We start from the raw sequence: 22,091 nt of genomic DNA, 5'->3' as shown, positions 1-22,091 counted from the left end.
TTGCGCCAAGGCAATGAAAAATCACCTCAAATGTGTAGCTTCATATACTCTGTCCACAGAACTGAATGAGATAAAGCCTCTGTTGTTCTTTTTGATTCTTTTCCTATAAACACAGCTCATTCAGTCATTTCCCTAGCCCAAGAATGTTTTTTTCAGACTTACAAAGTTTCCAGATCAAGAGCCAAGGTTTCAAAAATCGAGCTTTTCTTGTTTCTGTTTAAAATATCAACCCTAAGCGGAAAGACTCTTGAGTGAGAATTAATCTGGAAATTCTGCTGATGGTGGACGAGATAGAACAGAACACAGCTTGACCATCTACAACTATATTGGCTCGGCAGTGCTGTCAAGAAGATAAATGTGTTTCTGTCACTAAGCTAGACATGATATTCAGAAGGCACATAAGAAACAGACTCCTGCAGAACATAAATACAAGTATATATGTATATAAGGTTGTTCATTTTTCTGGCTACATTCACAAGAATGACTCACATTAGCAGGTGAGTATATGATGTTCCTAAGGTAGGCCCATGAGTATATTTTGTTCTCATGCTTTAGTAACTCTTGTATTTGCAGGTGATGGGGAGCTCACAGCTGAGCTGAAACTGTCTGGAAGCAGCCCAGGGTGATTTACAGCCTCTTCCCACAGGGCACTGGTTTTGCCCAGCACAGCCCACTGCTGGGGGCAAGCACAGCCTTGGCCAGCCTGGGCATTTGGTCAGAGGGGATATCTGTTAACAGCACTTGTTTATTCTGTTTCCTGCAGGAAAGAAGTGCGACAGATAAGAGCCATGCAGGTGTGCAGGCAGTACACCGAAAAATATTTCTTTTGAGAGCGGGTTTTGGAGGTGGCGGTTGTGGTAGGTTTGTTCTCTTTTCATCTTAGATGCAAATATAGGTTTTGGTTTTGATCGTTAGGAATGTTCTTGTTTGCTTTTCTGGTGAGAAAATAAGAAAATAACTTTGGTTCATATCTTATTTTTTTAACATATTTTGAGATGGAAATGAATTCTAGTTAAAACATAATTGCAAAATAAGCCCCCTCAAAAACTACAGTTTCTAATCATGGTGGCTGGTCTTAATGTAGGAAGACACTAAATGACCAGATAGCTTTAAGCCTGTTCACTGCATCACCTATTTAAAGGTCTGTTAATGTGTTTCAGGGTGTGCTTGAGCATGGTGCCAGAGTTGGCTTTGGGCAGAGCTGCTGTGTATGGGCTTTGCTGGGCCTTCCTTGCTGGGGTGGTCCCTGTCCAGCTCCTACACCCTCTGGAAAGATGGGAATGTTTTGTCAGGGTAAGGATTTCCAGCCCATTAACACAGCAGGGTTTTCATAGCAGGGGAGACTGAGAATAAAAACAAAAGAAGCATAAAGGACTGAACAATGAAGATCATTGCAGAAATAAGCAGGGAGAAACCTTAAGCATGAATTTTTACAGTGTACGAACATGGACCTGAGGGCAAAGATATCAAAGGGGGGAAACTAGAATACACCTCTTCTGGTCCAACTTCTGAATCAAGTTTGTGTACTCTGAGAATACTTTGCAATATGAAAGAAGGCATAGTTCAGAAGATTTGCTTCAAAAGCGTGTTCCTGATCTTAGACCACTGTGCTTGCCTGTAGTATTTTTTTGTGGTGGCTGTTAGTGGTGGTGGTTTTGGTTTGGTTTGGTTTTTTGGTTGGTTGGTTGTTGGTTGGTTTGTTTTGGTTTAGTTTGGTTTGGGTTTTTGGTTTTGTTTTGTTTGTTTGTTTTGTTTTTCTTTTATTTTCCTTTTCTTTTTTTCTTTTTTTGCATATATGCATGAAACATATGTTTGCAGTTTGTTTTCTCTTGCTTTTGAACTCCTATTAGCAGCAAGTAAATGTGAGGTGTCTAAAAGATGCAAGAGCCATAGAATAAAGAGACTAGTTTCTATGTGCTTTAGGAATTAGGTGGCTGGGGTTGGGAGGAAACAAGATCCACTATGGAGCTTTCTGCTTTATTTTAAATTAAACGTGTGTGATGCAACAAAATAAACTTTGTAAGATAAACTTTCATGATGCTGAAATTACTAAATAAACAAATACTACAAAATATCAAGGCTAGCACCACTTCCCAGTAAATATAATGAAAGACATGTAAAAAATTTAAATAATATACTTTGCTATTTATTTGGGAGATTTAAAATACTCCAGTAAAGGCAACATTTTCCAGTCTTCTCTGAAATAATTGGGTCTTTTTCTAAGAACCTCTCAGCCAGATTTCCTAGTAGACCCTGACTGCACTGTGAAGCTTTGGCTACACAATTGTTTCTGTATTTAAGTATCCAGGTAAGCCAGAGTTATGAACAGTTCGGCTCTGTTGAAAGAAGATTAGGCAGCCAGTGTATGCCAGGGAGCATCAACACTTCTAGGAATTATTTTATGGTCTTTTTCCTTGGATCATACTTGGAATTAAAATTGTAAGCTTGGGTGCCTGAAGTGGGTAGGATCCTATGTTGGGATCAAGATTCTCTCGACAAATTAAGATAATCCAAATAATACATTTCTATAAAAAGGATGGTCTTCTCAGTCAGAACTTCCTTCATCCATTAGAAAGAAATATATTCATGTCTAAATTAAAGGATTCTGCTTTCTTTCTAAATCTTTCCTCTTAATAAAATATTGCATTTTCACTTTCTCTTTTACTTTCTCCACATGTACACCCACTGCCAGAACAAATTCCTATAGAATTTAACGTGGGAGCAGGATATTTCTTTGGTTATTTATTTTGAAACAGTAGGATTTTTTTTTTAATTTCTGTTCTGACAGAACATAGAAGAAATCTGTCTCTTCATACCTTAACAAATACAGGAGTTGAAATCATGGAGCACTGACCCAAGTACTTAGGTTTCCATAGAATTTGTCACTGAAGTGGGTTACTTGCCTAATTTTAAACCACACTAATAACTGTCTATTTTATTGATGCCCATTGGTCTATCAGTCTAATCTTCCTACTCAAACTAAATTGCTGATATCAATAGTGTCAGGATCAGACCTACATATAGCACATTCAATGGTTTTGTTGTTCTTAAAAGGTTTTGTTTGGTTTAGAAGGGAAAAGCTATTTTGTCTGTGGATATCCAAGGGCAGTACAAGAAGAAAAGATGTAAATTTAAGACTGTATTTCAGTGTGCCAGTCTGCACTGAAAGAATTCACCTGTGAACCTGATCTTAGTGCTTAATCAGAAGTTGCGTCAGTATGCTGATGGTTCAGCCACTGGGATAAGGCGATTGCTCCAGAGCCAGTCTGAAATGCTTTGTATGGATGGAAAGAGAGAGCAGCAGGATTGCTTCCTAACAGCTCCTTGCTTATTAACCTTCCTTCTCTCTAACTCCTCAGAGTGCTTGGCCTCATCGTGACTTAATTTGCTGTTTCCACAGATGTGATTCCATTAAATGAAATAAAATAAATCAGTGATCTCATACACCTTATAGATTTATATCTCAAAGTGACCCTTTCAAAGTAGATTTTCTGTTAACAGCAACTAAAAAACTACACATTTTCTTGTAATTTTTTCTGTGATCTCACAAAAGGGGATGATTCAAATGGTCTCAGCATCATGGCAAGGTTATATAAGTTACAAAAGGGATTAACATATTGAAAATCAACATTGGAGAAGAATTGAAATTACTGAAATGTTCTTAATCAGGGTTGTTTGCATGCTATTTACTGAAGCATGTATGGCATCTGCAGCACTTCAGATCGTATCAGAATCATTTGAGATTGGTCCCACATTTCACATAAATGAATCTTCTCTTCAGAAATGGAAGCTCTAAAACCAACTTTTTTGACATCTTAGTTTTAGGAAACTGTTACAAAAACATTTATTGTTAAGTTCTATCCTGAATCCGATTTTCTTTCTGCTAAAGCTAATAAGAAGAGAAAAAGATTTAAAAGATTAAATGTAATGGTTGAGCCTTTTAAATATTTATGCATTCAGTTGAAAGAAGCTGGCACAAATAATGTTTAGTTCTTCAAAATAATAATTTTTCCACCTTCTTGTTTTCAAACTTAATGTGATCGTTAAGTTTGGGTTAGGCTGAACAGAAAGGGTTTATTGGATAAGGTAATTTCTGAAGTTATAAATATACCAACATAGTGCCTTGAAAAAAAAATTCTACCTTGTATTAGTAAAACATTATCATGCTTTACAAATTCAAGTTTAAACTGTGTAATTCAGAAATACATGACATGGACCCTCTTATGTCGTCCAGGCAACACAACTAATTCTATTTCATGTATTTAGTCACAAATAGCAGGTTACATCTGAAACCTTCAGCCACCTTTCTTTGCCAGAAGTGATGTATTACCTTTACCTTTTGCACAGAAAACAAATAAAAGGAACCTCCATAGCAAGGGACTTTTGTTGAGTAGTATGTGAGTCTCAACCTTGAGGACTGAGTTACTCTATAAACCTTTTCTTCTAACAATACAACAAACTGAACTTCGTTACCACTGAGCATGGGAAATCTAAGAATTTCCAATTCTTTATGGAGAGTAGGTTTATCATTTCACCTCCTTCCAAGAGATTTGTATCCAGAGGTGTTCTGAGTGCCTACACAGCTACGAGCCCCTGCACCATCTGTTTTATTATTGGGTACACTGAATGGACCTCTTTCCTTCATTTCCAGATGTTCTGCCTACCACTCACGCTTTGTGGAAGTGCTACCAATGCATTTATCTAGGAATCATCTATCTATCTACCCTTTTCATAAGAGTTGAATGATTATTGAAGGATTCACCCAGCCACTACAGGCTTGCAGTTAATATTTCAACATTTATCATAATATCCAGAGGTATTCCTGCTGTCAGGGAAGAATGGTAAACTAACGTATACTTACTGATTTAGTCAGTTACCTGTTGACTTCTACATTTAATCTCTGAAGGAATAAAAGAGACAAGAACAACAGCATCAACAACAAACAAAACAAAACAAAAAAAACAACCCAAAACAACTAAAAAACACACACACAAAAAATAAAACAAAAAAAACCCAAACAAAACCAAACAAACAAAAACCAAGAAAGCAATATTGCACAAGGGCAGACTTTTTCTATGTTCTTTCTAGGTTCAGCCTGGAGCAGAGAAGTCTTGAGGAGACTTTATTGTAGCCTTTTCCTATTATAGAATAGGATTTTTTTGTTGTTGTAAAGAAACAGACTATTTTCATAATAGTACCCCAATTTAAGGTTCTGCTACATCTTTTGATGTTTTAGTACTAAATAGCGTCAAATCCTTAAAGAGAGAAACATCTTCATGTCACATCCCATATTAAGAAAAGTAATAGGATCATACTGGCTATCTGTGTAGAGATTCTCAGCTAATGTTTCAAGGTTCTGAGCATTTCCAAACGCTGAAAAATCTCATGTCTGCTCAGGACATTCAAGTCCTTCTTTTGGACTTTGGAGATTCTGGTTGCTGGTGTTCTAGGAGTCATCAGTCTTTCCTGAGAAAGCATTAATTGATAATACTATGTGGGCAAAATTGTGATGCTAGAAATTCCCAGTATGATTTTACTCTTGTGGAACATTTTCCAAGATGAAATTATGCATCTCTTTATTTCGCTGCCTAATCAGTCTCTTCACATTTTGAAAGAGAAAGCACTTTTGTTACTAAATGCCCTGAGATTTGTTTTAATCAGTATCGAGAGAAATTGCACTGTCCTGACCTCCTTTATAGTCAGTGATTATTTCCTTGCCATTTTCCTGACAACTTGCTGTAACTTCTATATTAGATTATTACAGAAACAGTGCTGAGGTATCAGCCTGAGAAAGATCTGTCATGTATGAAGTTGTATAACGTAATGGAATCTAAAAGTGTTTATACCACAACAAGGGTCAAAGTGACTGCTGTATTTTCACTACGTTAATGATTTAGTGTACTTGGATAGAAAAGGCTATGTGGCCTATCAGTTACTCATTAATAATATTATTTAAAATCAATCATTTTCTTCTTTTTCATAGCTTACACTCAATTTCCAATTAAGTATCCAGTTTAAATTTCCAATTTGTAGTTAATGGTTTAAATACAGTGCCAGCATTACATGATGCTATGTGCAATCCACTTTCAGACTTGAGAAGCAGAACATAATACCAAGTTTTTATCGACAGTAAAAATGTAAAAAAAATTGCAACATAATGTAAACAAAAATAATGAGCAAGCAGTCTTGAACATTTTCTATGGTTGTCAGGGCCATAAGTTCCACATGGGAATATCTTTCTATTTAAAAATAGTCATACATCAGACCTCTTGCAGTGGAGGAGTAATAGTAATAATTAAGTTGATAAAGCAGTTTTATTCCTGCCTTTTGGTGAACGTCATCACTTGAATGACAGTGAAACTCCCATAAAAATTTATTAAATTATGCATGCATTGCAGAAAAAGTAGTCTTGGCCCAGGAAACTTATACTTAGTTTAGTACATTGCCAGTTAATATAAATTTTTAATCACTGATCTATAATTGAGAAAAAAAGAAAACATAAACGATTAAACACCTTTTTGCCCCCTTTCCTAAGCTTAGCTTGAGCTGAGGACCTGTCCTTCCCTGTTTCTTGTATCAAATTCTTTATTTTCACTGTGGCTTAAACTCAATCCATCCCAAATCCCAATTCCTTTGGCTCAGTGATAGGCAGTGCAAGAGGCTGGGGTCATGTGTGTAACAGTTTCTTTCTGCTGCTCCTTCCTCTCTACTGGGTCTCCTTCACTCCCCAGTGCTTCTCCACGTACAAGCTCCAGCAGGGGTCCTCCATGGGCTGCAGTGCCTTGGGTTCCTCTGTTCTAGCATGGGTCATTTGTGGTCTGCTCTCCATTAGGGTTGTCCAGGTGTTCCTCTTTAGCACGAAGTGCCTCCTCCTGAGAGCATGTCTCCTGCTGTTTGCCTCTGAATGCTTCTCCCTCACATGTCTTCCCTAACAGCATATCCTTGGTGTCTCCTCATGTCTCCTGCCCTTCTCTTCCTGATACCAACCAGTTCATGACCTCCTCCTAAACAGGGCACCTTGCAACCCCCTGTGATCCCCACCCTGCTAGGTGTGCCCACTGCAGTGTGCCAAGCTAAACGTAATTGGCTGGTTTGGGAGGCAATTGTAAATAGGTCATTTTACCTGACTGATGTGTGTCTTGGGTGTGCACCTGTTCATTACCAAGGAAAGTGCCTTTCTGCTAAGAGGTCTCACTAGTGTGAAAGGAGTGGTGAAAAAAACAGGTTGTCTGCTTGCAGGAGTGCATGCGAAGGGTGACAGGTAAGAACCAGGTCTGCCATTGCACATGCAGCAGAGAACTGTATCTTGTAATTTCCGAGGTAATATTTTTTTATTTTTTTTTAAGTAGGATTCTTACTTACAATTGTACTTTCTGCTAAATTAATGTTATGATTTCCAGTTGTGGAATACACATTATGGACCTTAGAAAAACCATTTCTTGATAAGAAATTTTGATTTTATCTTCAGGTTAAGAGAGGCATTCCTCCACTCAGCACACTTCAGGTGTAGAATTAGGGGTTCAGTGGATGGTCAAGTCTCTTCCTACCTTTGATACCCATCAGTAGCACATGCTACTGTTAACCTAATGTCTGTTTCAGAAAGGCTGAAACACCTCCTTTCAGCATTTCCTTTCTCACTCTCCAAATGAGCAGCTCACTCATGCTTTTAAATATGTATAATATAGTTAGGTTTTTCCCATGTTTGTCTTACATATAAAATATTGAAAATGTGACTTGAATATGGAGGACATGTAGTAATTTTTATGCTCTTTACTAGTATGTGATTTATCTCACTAATCAGAAATCTTTTCTTATTATTTGTCTTTCAATTAAAAGAATACTACTTGTAATACAAATGAGGAGTAACTGGTAAATCAAAGTATATTCCTTTTGGTCATTAAAGATCTTACCATATATTGCTGGCACCATAATCTCCACTTATTTTGTGATCAATAACATTTACAACCCTGATTTCCTCTGCTTACTATTTAATTTCTAGGGAAAAACACAGTAGCAATTTTGTATCTTTGTAAGTTGACCCCCTTCTTGCTTCCAAGTGTTTTAGGAAGGGTTTCATTGAAATTCAGTTCAAAAATGAATGTAATTTACTGCTAGTTGATAATAAGAGATCATCTGGCTTCAGCAAGGCTCGCATGACTGAGTTTAATAAAACATTTGATGAAATCTTGATTAGATCACACAAAGCCTGGTATTTGGGAAACATCAAGTGTCATTTGTGCTTTTGTATCTTTCTAACCCTAATGTCCCTTGTGCTGAATGAAATAATCAGTTTAAATGTATGTACACTAATGATGTGTTTGTCATTAAAACATAGCACACAATTCCTTCATCAGTGTCACATGAAAATACAATGGATTTAATTCAGTGCTAGTTGGAAAATATTTTTGTGGTGGGATGTTCTTAAAAGGCAAGATAAATTTAAAAAGCTCTCCTGTGTGTAATTCATACAGACAATAGGGTGATAAGCAGAGTCTTATCCTAGGTGTCCTTATTGCTCTGTGTTTTACATTTTGCAGTTGGGAAAATTAATATATAGTTGGCTGCAATAGGATGTGGTCTAAAGTAGGGGTATATTCACCATCACTTGGCTATGACACTTGTCAATACAAGTCTCTTCATAAAGGAGTCACAGGTGTAGCTTGTGAAATGGCTAGTAACTTAGTCTCCCCACCTCTTTTCCTTCCATGGAAACAAAGTTGGGCCAGTATGAAACACTTCTGTGTGTCTCATTTTGAGTTGTTAATGTCAAATGCATATTTGCATCAGAGATATGAAAAAAAAATCTGAAATCTTATAAAATATTCTGAGATAATATTGTTTTCATTGAGGAATTACATCTCATTAAAATTAAGCAGCTAGATTTCAATAACATTTCTTTAAAGAATGCTGAAATAATTTCAATGAAGTCAAAATGTTCTAGCTGACCTTCTTTGATAGAATATTGTGACTTTTCATTTTGGAATAGTTATTCAAGATATTTACTATGACATTTTGTGTTATTCAGTTGCAAGACAAGTTGTCAAAATTAAAGTTTTACCTTTCAGTGCCATCAAGCCAAATGATTTTAATTTCCTTATGTTTTTTCTACTCAAAGTCATGAGAGTTTAGAAAAAAGCTGAGATTCTAATTATACAAATATATGTACACATACTTTTAATATGCACAACTCTGTAGAATGGGTGTTCTGATTTTGTTGTCAGTTAACTGCATTGTTAGAAGAGTTTACATTTTCTTGGTGATCCAATTAAATTACATTGGAATATATACTGTATATTCTCTCTGTATTTTTTTTTTTATTTTTAATATTGGATAAAGATGTTTGTTTACTGGCGGATCCTATGTCCTGTTTGTTCTTTGTATCCTGTAAGACATATTTCATGATATCAACTTTTATCACTGCAAAAGTAGCTAACTACAAAGTAAAGCAGAATTGATAAGTCACAGAGTTTTAAATTAATATGAATCTAGGAAGGAAAGGCAAATCCTCTTAGTTGTCTATGTTTCTAATCTTGTGCTAACCTTGTTCAAGCCTTACTTTTTCTTCTACTCTGTAGAGTTTTAAAGTTACAAATAAATTTATTATTAAACAGAGGGTATGTTGGCAACTCCTGATCAGGAGTTGCTTCTGCTCTTGATTTATGACAATGTTTTTCAAACTAATTCTGAACCAGTCAAAGCCTGACTTCTCTGTAATCCCATTTTCAGGAAGACTGATAGGAATAAAGGGCAGGCTAAGATAAAGGTGTCTTTTCTTCTTTTTATGAAAGGAGACATTTTGAACTAGAATACTGAAGGGAAGAGGGAAGAACATTGCATCTCATGTGAACTGTAAACCATTTAGTTCTTACAAAGCCTTAGATAACTTTTTAAAATTGGAATTACGTCTAGTTGAAAGTTCTGATTTACAATCTCTTTCATTGTCAGTGGCATTAAAAAGCTAACATGTTGCAGATTGTTAGAGGGAATTAGTTGGCAGCTTACAATAGTGAATGACAAAATCTGAATTAAGAACATTCAGAACTTCTTATATTCACAAACTCTTATATTCGTAAATTCTGATTTTAAGTGTACACAAGATGTAATATTTGGATGCACATTTCAAATAAACAATGTATGAAGGAACTTTGAACCTAACATCTGATCTAATATTATAAATATTTTGTATTTCTAAAATCTATATTTGGGTGTAATTTGCAGTTATTATATCTACTGTCACTGTTGTGTAGGAGCTGTAGTCAGGAATCAAAATTTTATTGTCCTAAGTGTTATCCAAGCCAAAAAAGGTGTCACACTGGAATAGTTCACTTTTCCTATAAAATACTGCTTATGATTTTAGCAACTGAAATTGTTGAGAGCTTGATATAGAAAATAATAACCACAAAAGTTAATGAGAGTCTATCTTGTGGAGAAGTGGTACAACCTTAGTGTTAACGTCTACATCTTCAAGTAAACGTAGTATTAAAATTTGCAGTAACTTGATACTCTCTCAGATCCCCATTTCAATGACTCGATCAGCATTCATACAAACCCACAGATTAAAAGGAAATGTCAACAGTACAGAAAAAAAGATACTATACCTGTCATCAGTAGGATTTATAGTGAATATAGTAGTCTCTTGAATCCTCCAGCATACGACCTGCAATGCTGGCATGCATCTCCATTATTGTTAGGGTTCATGTTTCATATTCTAAGTTTCTCTTTTTGTTTGACACTACTAATGTTTTCCTGCTGTGAAATACCATAATGTGCCAAATGATTTATTTTTCTGTTTTCCTGGAGTTAGAAAATAGTTCAGAGGAAAAAAGATTTTTAGGGTGTTTTTGTTGTTGTCATTGTTCACTGATTGTAAAATTCATTCTTCTTGCTCTCTAGTAATTATACATAAAAATAATGAGTAGTTTTACATAAGAAATAACACGATATTAAAGTGCTGGTAAAAGACATATGATGGGAACTGTTAGAAACGCTAGGAAAAAACCTTTGGCATGTGATTCTGGAAGGGTTCAGCATTTGTCTACCTTATATTCCACTGGTATTCTTAAGAGATTTTCTGTGGACATCAACAGAAGCATTGAGATCAACACTGACCACTTGTGAAAAAACCTACTCTTAAAAATATCTCTTTAATTCACTGGCAAAACTTATAAAGTACAGAAAGCTCAGTCTGACACCCAAAACTGATGTCAGTGGGATTTTGATATTTAAACATTGAATCTCCAAGATTAAATAATAACCTAGAGCTGGAGAAACCTGTTGGGGGAGTGATACTGGTGCAGAGTCGTGCTTCCCTTGACATGCCTTTTTCAGTGTCCACGGAGCTATAGGGTTTGTAGCTCTCAGAACCCTAACCCTAACTGTACTTACTGGTAACCCTAATTGGCAGCCTGGTCCCTCAGCTCAGGTGCTCACATACACGGGTGGCCTAGATGAGAAAAGCATGGAAGGAGCAATGTTGGTGCAGTGCCATGCACCCCTTGGTATGCCTTCTGCAGCCCCGGTGTTGCTGTAGCTGTAGGATTTGTGGCTTCCTGATTCCTAACCTTAACTGTAATCTTCACTCTTTAGTCTTACATTAATGGTTATCCTTGTACTCTTTTCAACCGAGTGTTTCTGAACTAATGGAATGAGTAATTTAGTTTTTAAATGAGACTTGCTGGCCTTTTTGGTCTTTGATTTTTTTTTTCTAAATATTGGGGTTGTTTTAGATGTAGATAGTAAATGAGTAAAGAAGCAGTGAAAAAATCATTCCAGAGTCTTGATCGATATATCTCTTAGAAAAAGAAGAGACCAAAAAAAGTAGTAAGGTATGCACTCATAGTATCCAACTGTATTACTGTGAATAAAAGTGAAAGTTTTTCTATCTGTCGTTAATTTCAGTTACCTACTTTGGGGTAAGTGTGAGGGATTAGGACAGAGCTTCACATCTTTTCTTTTACATGGAGAAGAAATATTGCTACACACTGGTAAAAGAAAAGTAAATCTCAGGAGTGTTTGCAACAGATTGTGTGAAGTATTATAATAAAGGAAAATTTAAATAAAACAATACCACGATGAAAAAAATGAATTATATAATCATTTCAAGGGAGATATTTGGTTTTCCTGAAGTCTAGATAGCTTTGTTTTTTTCATCTTTAGCATTCATGGTAGCAAGCTGAGTTTTTAAATGAAAATATAGCAAGATTTTTTTTCCCATTGCTTAAAGATTTGATGTTTATACCACACTCTAATGAACATTAATGGGGACAAAGTGCCATGGGGCACTTAAAAGTTCAAGAAGAATAGAATTTTTTCTATCAATCATCAGTTTATCTCAGTATGTGTGACATATGGTGTAGACCTATACATTTGTCACACGCCATCTCTATACTTTTGCTCATTCTTTTGACTAATCAGTAGTCATATTTCAGTTCTTGTTGAAGCCAGCAACTACTTCTAAAAATGATTTCCAAGTAGTGATAAGTGAACCTCACATATTGAAGTTCCATTAAACTACAAGAGTTTCATTCAGATGCTTATTACAGCTGTATGTCAGTGACTTCACCTTTTAGGTGCTCTTTCTAAGATCTCTTGAATATCCTGGTTCTATGTGCCCTGAAAGTTAGAAACTGTCAGGAATCAACTTCATAAAAAAAAAGAAGAGTGCTAGTCATTATTTCTATAGACTCAAAAGTATGAGCTTTAGGAAGAAACATAGAAAATTATTTTTTCATTTAATATATTTTTTTCTGTTTTCATTTCAAATGTCAGCTTTTTAATGAAAATGTGGTATAGTACACTTATGTTGCCAGCAGTCTATATCTGTCACCTCAGTGATCTAGTCAGGGAACGTGGAGGACAAAGGCTGCTGATAGAACTGGCTTTACAAACAACCCAAAAAGGCTGGGATATACCATTTTCTTCCTATGAATCTACATTAGGATTCACACTGAAATATCTGGGGACTCATTGGATGGTATTATTCATTGTTTTATTTCACCATATTTTTTGTTTGTTTGTTTCTAAGTATACATCCTACATTTGTGTAGGACGTAAATGTGACCACATGGAGATTAAAAAGCTCTTTTTTACTAATCGTGGGAATTTTTCTTTGGTGATTAAATGAGAATGCTGACATTTAAGTTCCAATATTTCATTTATCACTTCTATTATATTTTAATTTTTCTTTTTTTTTTCCTCTTTACTATAGAGTCAAATTGTAACTAAAGATGTAGATTCTGAGTTGGTCAATGTGGTGATGAGCTTCTACATGTCAGGTGAGAAAGCTGTTTTTGATAAAACGGGTGAATTACATGGTTACAGAAAATTCTGGGGTACTTTGCCTAGTGACTGATATGCTTGGTTTAGATCCTTCAGAGTGAATGACTGTAAAACAAATCAGTTTTAAATTCTTACATTTATTCCTTTGTGTGCTCTTTTCCAGGTTCATAGCATGTTAATTGAACTTGAAATTTAGCTCCTTTTGAATAACCCCTTTAAAAAGCTACAAATTGTCAGGTCATTTAGAAGTATTTATTGATATGAGCATAGTAACAGTAAAATAGAACCATAAGAGAATGCTATCAAAATGAATGACTGAAGATTTGGACTGTCTAAATGTCTTGGACTAAAGCTATAGTCTGGCCGAGAAGGGTTCAGAGCCAATATAATAATCTCCTCCAGTCACCACAACACCTGGAGCAATAAAGCCTCTTCCCCAGTTTGATCTGATAATTGTAAACATTATTAATTCATCAAGCTAACAATAAAAAAAAATGAAGTTCTGTAATCAAAGCAGGTCAAACCGTGGTCCCTCCTCCTGTGCATTGCACCCATTTGTAGTGTAGTCAGTTCATAGGTATCAGCTCAGTAGAAGGAATCAGCTCAAGAGGTTTTGCATTCCAAGAAAAAAAGTGTAATTATAATACCAATAATGAATTAAAATTTATAGGAGCCTATGCACATACATTTTTGCTTCATTATACATGACATACCTGAGAACTAAAGAACTGAATTTCAGGATCAAATGAAGGTCCATTCTTAACTTGTTCCCAGCAGTGGATGCTGGGGCATGAATATATGAATAACATAAGGTGAGATCTTCCGGTTTCCAAAGTTTTGCAACTCACAGTCTTCCTGAATCAGAGATAGTCTCTTGGATCATAAATGCTTTCAACTTCTTTTCAATTCATGCTTACACAGCATGCTGTGGACATAGCCTTTGCTAACTACCCAATAGTGAACAGGTATTGTTCTTTAGAGCTCCAGCTAAAGACAGCCAAGTTATTCTGACTTCAAAAGAAACTGATGAAATCACAAGGCTTAGAACTTGTAGTTTGTTTTTGTTCAGTAGCACACAAAAAAACCCATCTTCTGGTGGAGACACAGTTCAGAAGAAGCATATTGCAGGCTGAAGACCAAAGTAAAAGCAGTCTGCCCTCACAGATTTCAGGGGGAGTGAGAGCCCAAAGATGGAGAAATAATGTGTTGACATAAGGGGAGAAAAATGAAAAGGATGAGCGTGCAAGCCTATTTGATTATTATTATTATTATTATTATTATTATTATTATTATAATATTTATAGAAGTTCTACTATGCCAGCAAGCCATTTGTGATTTAAATAGAAATGAGGCATATCATCAAATGAAGAAAAGTTTGTGATTTTACTAGTGCATAGAAGTGTAGAGCATGTAACGATGCCTAAAGGTATAGCACAGAACATAATAACATGGGCATGAAAAATTTACAGCCTGGAAAAAAAAAAAAGTCTCCTGTTACCTGTAAAATGACAACAGCAAGTTAACAGTCACCTGTGTAAGTGTGTGGTCTGCTGCCACACTCTGTTGGTCCTCAGTGATATCCAGGCCCTTGCCAGGAGCTGAAATAAGAGAAAGTGTTAGTAAATGCAGTGGTTGGCCAGAGTGCCTCCTGGCAAGGAGCAGAATTAAGACCTGAGAAAAGCACTTGTGGCTCAAGCAGTGGAAAGTGTATCTGATGGTAGTGACCAACAGGAGCAGCTACTGAAACAAGGCACACCAAGGAGTAGTTAGAAGAATAAGGAACCATAGAGAGAGGTTAGTGGTGGTTGCAGAGCAGAGCAAGGAGCAATTAGAAGGACAGGCTGCTATGAGAGAGGAAACAAGTCAGTCAACAGAAAGACCTGACGCTCCTGAACTGTGAGCGGCAGAGAAAGCAACCAGCTATCCCACCAACACGAGGCACTTACAGTTGCACTAAAGAAATTAACGTAATGGGGGAAACATTCTATCAATCTGTACTATCTTTTGTATTTTCCCTATTTAATAAAATAGTTTTGTTAACATACTGTTGAATGCTTACAGGTGGGAAGAATTGTTTTCTGAAACTGCAGATAAATGTTCCCAAGTGTTTGGATAGTAGATCAAACTGCAGTTTTAGCAGTGGCCACTTAACATTTCAACCTAGCCTTTGTTGCAACCAGTGATATCTTCAGAGATGAGTTACAGCAGACCTACAAGTACCATGGATATCTCTCTGGGGTGGAATATCCCCAAGCCCCATCACTGTAATTGCACCATATAGGTATTCCTTTTGAAAATCATTTATTTCTGTAACACTGTCTGTAATGAGCTTGAAGAGTTTGCCATCATCTCTCCACTAGAAATAACCGATGTCGAGGCATTCATGCACATAGTGGATCATTACCCAGTGATAAAAACACTCTCTGTTAACACCCAGGACTCATGTCTTGTATAGATTGAATTATTTCTAAGGGTTAAGCAGAACAAAGCAATGAAGCTCTGACCTGTGGATCGATAAGGAACTCACATCTCCAGCATGTGTGGCTCTTAATCAAAACTGTGGCTGCTCATTTATACAAAAATAAAAAGTAATTGATGCACTTTTTCTGAGAAAAGATTGACAACTTTCCAAAACACCTACATTCCCTGATCTTTAAAATCTTTTAATGAGCAAGAAATGTACAAGAGGAAGTTCTTCAGACTGAAAAATACAATAACAACTTAAATAAAAGAGAGCAGATAGAAACTGGAAATAAACCTTTCAGTCCTTTGACCAACAAAGTTGACACTAACCAAAACTTTTGTATCCAAGTTGTATCCAGTAACAGTCTGAACTCATCTTACGACTCTACCAGGAGACAAATTTTAATGCAACAGACATCTCATCCATCTTTAGATAAAAATAATTAAAAACCACTTAACATTGAAGGTAATACTACTCTGAACAAATTTTTTGCTCTAGACAGTTTAAATTTGGTTCCCACATTTTATTTTTTATGCTATCAGTAAATGTCTGAATAATAACCACAGTATTTGTATGTTTTAGCATAGTGGCAATATCTGTAAGATAAGTTTTTATGCAGCAGTTATGCCAGCAATGTCAGTAGTGAGTTTCAGATTTGTTCTGTTATGAAATTCATAAAAAATAACCTGCCTTCATATAAAAACAAGAACACATCACAAAGAGCTTGTTCTTGTAGTTACTCAGTTTTACTGCGAAAACTTTGTTAAACCAAGAGTAAAATGAAACTTTGTTATTTGTGCTGTAGAATTTAAAAGTAGTATGTCAGTCAGTCTCCCTGCAAAATATCACTATTACAAGTAGTGTATCATATTTTGGTCATACTCTATTGTACATTAGTCAGTATTGGCAGGAGAGTTTAAGTGGTAGAAAGTTCTGGTCGTTACCTGAATGTACAGACCAAAAAAAAAAAAAAAAACAAAACAAAACCAACCCAGAATTAAAGGTGTTTATATAGAAGAGTGCTAGTTTGTGCTGTGTGCTTACTACTTCTGATATGTGCAGAGTTTGTTTTAACAATAATAAAATGTGCATGAACATATGGATTAGGATAATAGACCCTGTAAAATATATATTTTATATTTATATATTTATATAAAATTAAATCTTTTAATTTTTTGTCTTTTAGAAATAAGATAGTAGATTCTGCATAAGCACAGATTTCAGTGGCTCTGGAGGGAATAGGTTAAAAAACAATAACAACGAATATGGTTTTTTTTAGAAAACAATAATGATGAAAAAGGGAAATATAAAATACAGTAAGAAAAAGGACTAGAAAAGGAATATAGAAGAGTAGAAGGATGGGGCTCTGAGCAATCTGATTTAGTTGAAGATGTCCCTGTTTATTGCAGGGGGGTTGGACTAGATGACCTTTAAAGGTCTCTTCCAATCCAAACTCTTCTATGATTCTATGATGCGAAAGGAACACAGTAGAAATGCCATATGCTGATGCATGTAACATGAGAGGCAGACAGGAGAAATTTGGAGTCTGTGTGCAGTTGCAGGACTATGACCTCGTCAAGATGATGGATGAATGGTGGGGTAGGTCACAGGACTGGAGTGCTGCAATGAATGGACACAGACTCTTTAGGAAGGACAGGGCGAGAAAGCGAGAACAGGGAGTTGCACTTTATGTGAGAGAGCAGCCGGAATGCATGGAGCTCTGCCTTCATGTTATAGTTTAATCCCAGTCAGCAGCTCAGCCCCGCACAGCCACTTGCTCACTCCCCCCAGGTGGGATGGGGGGAGATAATCAGAAGTGCAAAAGTGTGAAAAGTCATTGGTTGAGATAAAGACAGTTTAACAGGCAAAGCAAAAGCTGCATGCAGAAGCAAAGCAGTGATTCAATCACTGCTTCCCATCAGAAGCCAGGTGTTCAGCCATCACCAGGAAAGCAGGGCTTCATCACATGTAACAATTACTTGGGAAGACAAATGCCATCATGCTGAATGTCCCCATCCTCCTTTTTCTACCAGCTTTATCTGCTGAGCATGACATCATACGGTATGGCATACCTCTTTGGTCAGTTGGGGCCAGCTGTCCCAACTGTGTTCCCTTCCAGTTTCTTGTGCACCCCCAACTGGTGGGATATTATGAGAAACAGAGAAGTCCTTGATGCTGCGTGAGCACTGTTCATCAATAACTAAAACATCCCTGTATTATCAACACTTTTCATCTCATATCCAAAACACAACCCCATGCCAGATACTAGGAAGAAAATTAACTCTATCCCAGCCAAAACCAAGTACACTTGTAAACAGCCAGAAGCCAGTTGAGAGCCTATGGGTGGTCTATTTGGTATGTCGTACAAACCTGATCAGGAAGTACATGTTGATGATGCCATCTTCAGACAACTAGAAGAAATCCCACATTCACAAGCCTGGACCCACATGGGGAACCACCCTGACATCTTCTGGAAGGACAAAACAGCAGGATAGAAAAAATCTAAGAAGTTTTTGGAGTGCATTGTCAACAACTTACTGAGATAGGTAATAAAGGAGCCAACAAGGGGAAATGCTAAGTACTGTATCTGAAGAGGTATAAAACCAAGCATCAGAGTATGCAGGGGTTGGAGCTTCTGGGAAGCAGATCTGCAGAGGACCTTGGGGTCTTGATGGACAGCAAGCTGACCATGAGCCAGCAGTGCACCCTCGTGGCAAAGAAGCCCAACAGCTTCGTGGACTACATTAGGAAGAGCATGACCAGCAGGTCAAGGGAGGTGATCCTTTCTATTCAGCGGTGGTGAGGACATACCTGGAGTGCTAGTTCTTGTTCTGTGCTTTCCAGTACAACAAAAATAATGGACTTACCAGAATGAGTTCGGTAGAACTGGGCCCTCCTTAGTGAAAATACATTACATACAAATAATTTGATGCATCAGCAGAAGGGACAAGAACACCACGTCAGGTATAGAAAAGGATGTCAGGAAGGAATCATTTTCTAATGAACGTTCACTTATGGCAGACAGTACATCAGGTCGAGAACAGGGAAGTACTGTGGCATGGGGGATTCAAAGGGGACAAGAGGAAAACCTTCTTCTGTAGGTGAGTAGTAGAGCACTGAAGCAGGTTACACAGATGGTAGTAGAAGCTTTTGGAGGTTTTCAGAACTGAGCTAGACACAGCCATGGCTGACCTAGTCCGGTGTTGATGCCAGCCCAGCTTGGAGTGGAAGGTTAGACTAGATGACCTACAAACATCCTTTCTAGATAGTATTTCCATGATTCTATGAATGCTCCAACATGAAGACAATTATTTTCAAACCAATTGATCTGTAAACCTCCTTTTCACCCTACTGCTAATTTGAAATACCAAAACCAATCTTATAGGTGATATTAATGAGTCAGATAGCAATGTCTAGATATGACGTGTCATTTGTTCTTTAATGAATATAAAATAAACTCTTCTGCTAAGCTGATAAGAAATAAACCACAAGTAACATTACAGCACAGGAAAACATGCAGCTAAAACTTTTTCTTTTTTCCCTTAAATAAATAAATAAAACAGGGCTTATAGCAACATTTAAAAAAATATGTAGCTTTTGTTAAAATTGTTTCAGTAATGTATGGCATTTATAAGGAATTAAAAATAAAAATCGAAAATATGATTGACATTTTCAAGCTACCTCTTTTGACTTTGGTTTTCTTTAGAACACACTTTTCTTGCGGAATTGGCATTCTGATTCCTGCTACAATATTTTTGTGTTTGAAAATGAAAATTATATTTAAATAAACATTATATTTCATTATATTTAATTGTAGATAAAAAGTTTTGTTCAACCTGGAACTCTTGCTTTAAAAAATATTTTCCAGAATTTTTAAGAAATACAGTGATTTCAAATAGATTATTTATTTCAGGTTCTGACATATTCATTTTTTTAAATTTTATGCAAACCAGTAATTAATACAACTTATTTCTTACAGTCTGCTGATAGAAAAACAAACCATAAGGAGTTGTCAAACGTACATGACCTATTGTAGTTAGCATAGATATCAAGGTAATCCCCTGGCTCCTTGTGAATCAGTAACGTGTGTGCTCTAGTTTACAAACTGCAATGATTTAAAAAAAAAAATATATATATATATATACACATATATGTAAGTACAAATATATATATATAAAAAACAAAAATCATCCTTTCCCTGATTTGTCTACACAAGATCATTTTCATCACAAACTAGTCTTTACAGTGTTATACTCTTATTTTCTTATTGTTGTGAGGATCACTAGCCCTGCTGAACTGCTTTGGTTTTTGCCTCAAAAGGCTCCAATACCTCATGGATGACAACTTAGAGTAGGTGTTAATTACTAGACACAAGAAAACATAAATCCATTCCCAGGGTCACCCTGATCCAAGTCCAGGGCTAGACTTGAACAATGCCCACTCAGAGGAGAAGTAGTCCTTGTTCCTTGGCTTCAGTCAGAGTCGAAAAGACTGCTACCAACATTTTTTTTTTAATTATTGTTATAATTTTTAGCACTATTGATATCAACTCTTCTAGGCTAAAGGAACACTATGCTCCTTTTATAATTTTGCTTTTTCATAGAGACAATTTGTGGCCTGTGTCCTAGTGCAGGACACTATAAGATTCTGTCTTAGCGATGCTTCTGGAGTTTTAGCCTGTTGTGAAGTTGGCTGGATTTCTCCTCTGACACCAAAGACCTCACTCAAATGGAGCATATCTGAGAAAAGTTGCAGAGAAGTCCAGTTACTGTGATGTTGATGTGGCAACACTCTCAGTTCAGTCTTTCAAATCTACATCCACATAATTCATACTTAGTAAGAGAGGATATTGGTAATATCAAGAGCTTCCATCAAAGTTTTCTGTTAATGAGACACTAAATGTTTTATAATGAAAGGAAGAAGAGAGCAGAGAAGAAAATTCTCTGTCCTGCTGCAACTGGATCAATATATAATGAAAACATACAATGGTAATGGGAAACAGTAGCAGACTATCTGTGAAAGTGAATGAATCTCTAGCCCAAGCAGCTGGGTCATTCATGTGGAGTCTAGGCCTTGTACAAAGAATCATGTTCCAGTCTTTACTTTGATCAGTCAAAGAAGAAAAAGAAATCAGAATATCTGGGGAATTGATTTATTGTTTATTTTTATTTTTATTGTTGGAAAGTCCAGGACGAGAAACAGTTGTTTTATCAGTTTCATTAGCTGTGGCACCACTGTTAAATATAATGGAAAAATATTACTATTTAAGTTGATGTTCAGGTTCTGGCTGGGATGGAGTTAACCTTTGTAACAACCTATATAGTGCTATGTTTTGGACTTGTAACCACAACAGTGTTGTTTACATGCCAGTGTTTCAGCTGTGGATATACAGTGCTTGCAGAATCAAGGCTTTAATTTTTCTCACTCTACCCCTACCCCTGCAGAGAGCAGGCTGAGTGTAGGCAAGAATTTTGGAGGGGACAAAGTTGGGACAGCTGACCCAAATTCACTGAAGGGATATTCAGTTGGATATGTCATTATAGTTGGCAATAAAAACTTGGCTGGGAGGTGTAGGGGCATATGATATGTCCAAGGTGACTATTGCTCAGAGACTGGCTGAGCATCACTCTGCTTGTGGAAAGGTGGTGAAAGATTACATTTGCATCATTTGTGGGGTTTTTACCTTTTTCCTTCACTTATTAAACTGTCTTTATCTCAATTCATTATTGTTTTTCTCTTTTGCTCTTCCTGTTCTCTTCTCCGTCACACTAGGGAAAGGAGTGAGTGAGTGGCTGTGTTGGTGCTTAGCTGCTGGCTACAATCAACCATCAGCATTTGGGTAGGTAAGCAGTTCCATAGCAGCCTGAAATCTATTGTAATAAAAGTGTCGACAAAATGCCATCTTTTTCATCCAGTCTTTGTGTCTCATATACTTCTAAAATTATTAGATTTTTATTATGGAACACGCATTTTAAAGAAATAGAAATAAATAGATACACATTGTTAAAAGACACTGTTTTTTTTTCTTTCAGAAGATCTCACATCTATGAACTGGTCAGTTAAATAGAAGTACATTAATTAAAATGTCACAGACAACCACATAAAGTAACACACATGCAAGAATGCTATTTCTTCAGAAACTTAATATATTTTTTCTGGAGAAAGTGAACCCTATTTGTGTGCTATGCAGGAAATACATTAAGATCACAATGTTTGGATACTTATGAGGGTGGCAAAGACCACACTGACACTATTAGATGAACATTGTTTTATACATATGTATATCAGTTTTCTACTCAGCAGAAAGCAAGTTTGTTTTTAATGAAGAGTCTTATGGTTTTATACTCTA

General features: G+C 36.4%; 1 long non-coding RNA gene across 1 annotated transcript; it reads left to right on the top strand.

Moving 5' to 3' along the window:
- Nucleotides 1-612: 612 nt before the first annotated feature.
- Nucleotides 613-21,581, top strand: LOC135578835 (uncharacterized). Its single transcript, XR_010470967.1, has 3 exons — nucleotides 613-857; nucleotides 13,208-13,274; nucleotides 21,515-21,581. It is a non-coding gene; the product is annotated as an uncharacterized LOC135578835 (long non-coding RNA).
- The last annotated feature ends 510 nt before the right edge of the window (nucleotides 21,582-22,091 follow it).

Source organism: Columba livia, chromosome 2 (genome assembly GCF_036013475.1).
Source record: "Columba livia isolate bColLiv1 breed racing homer chromosome 2, bColLiv1.pat.W.v2, whole genome shotgun sequence".
NCBI classification, from domain to species: domain Eukaryota; kingdom Metazoa; phylum Chordata; class Aves; order Columbiformes; family Columbidae; genus Columba; species Columba livia.
This window is presented reverse-complemented; position numbering and strand designations above follow the sequence as displayed.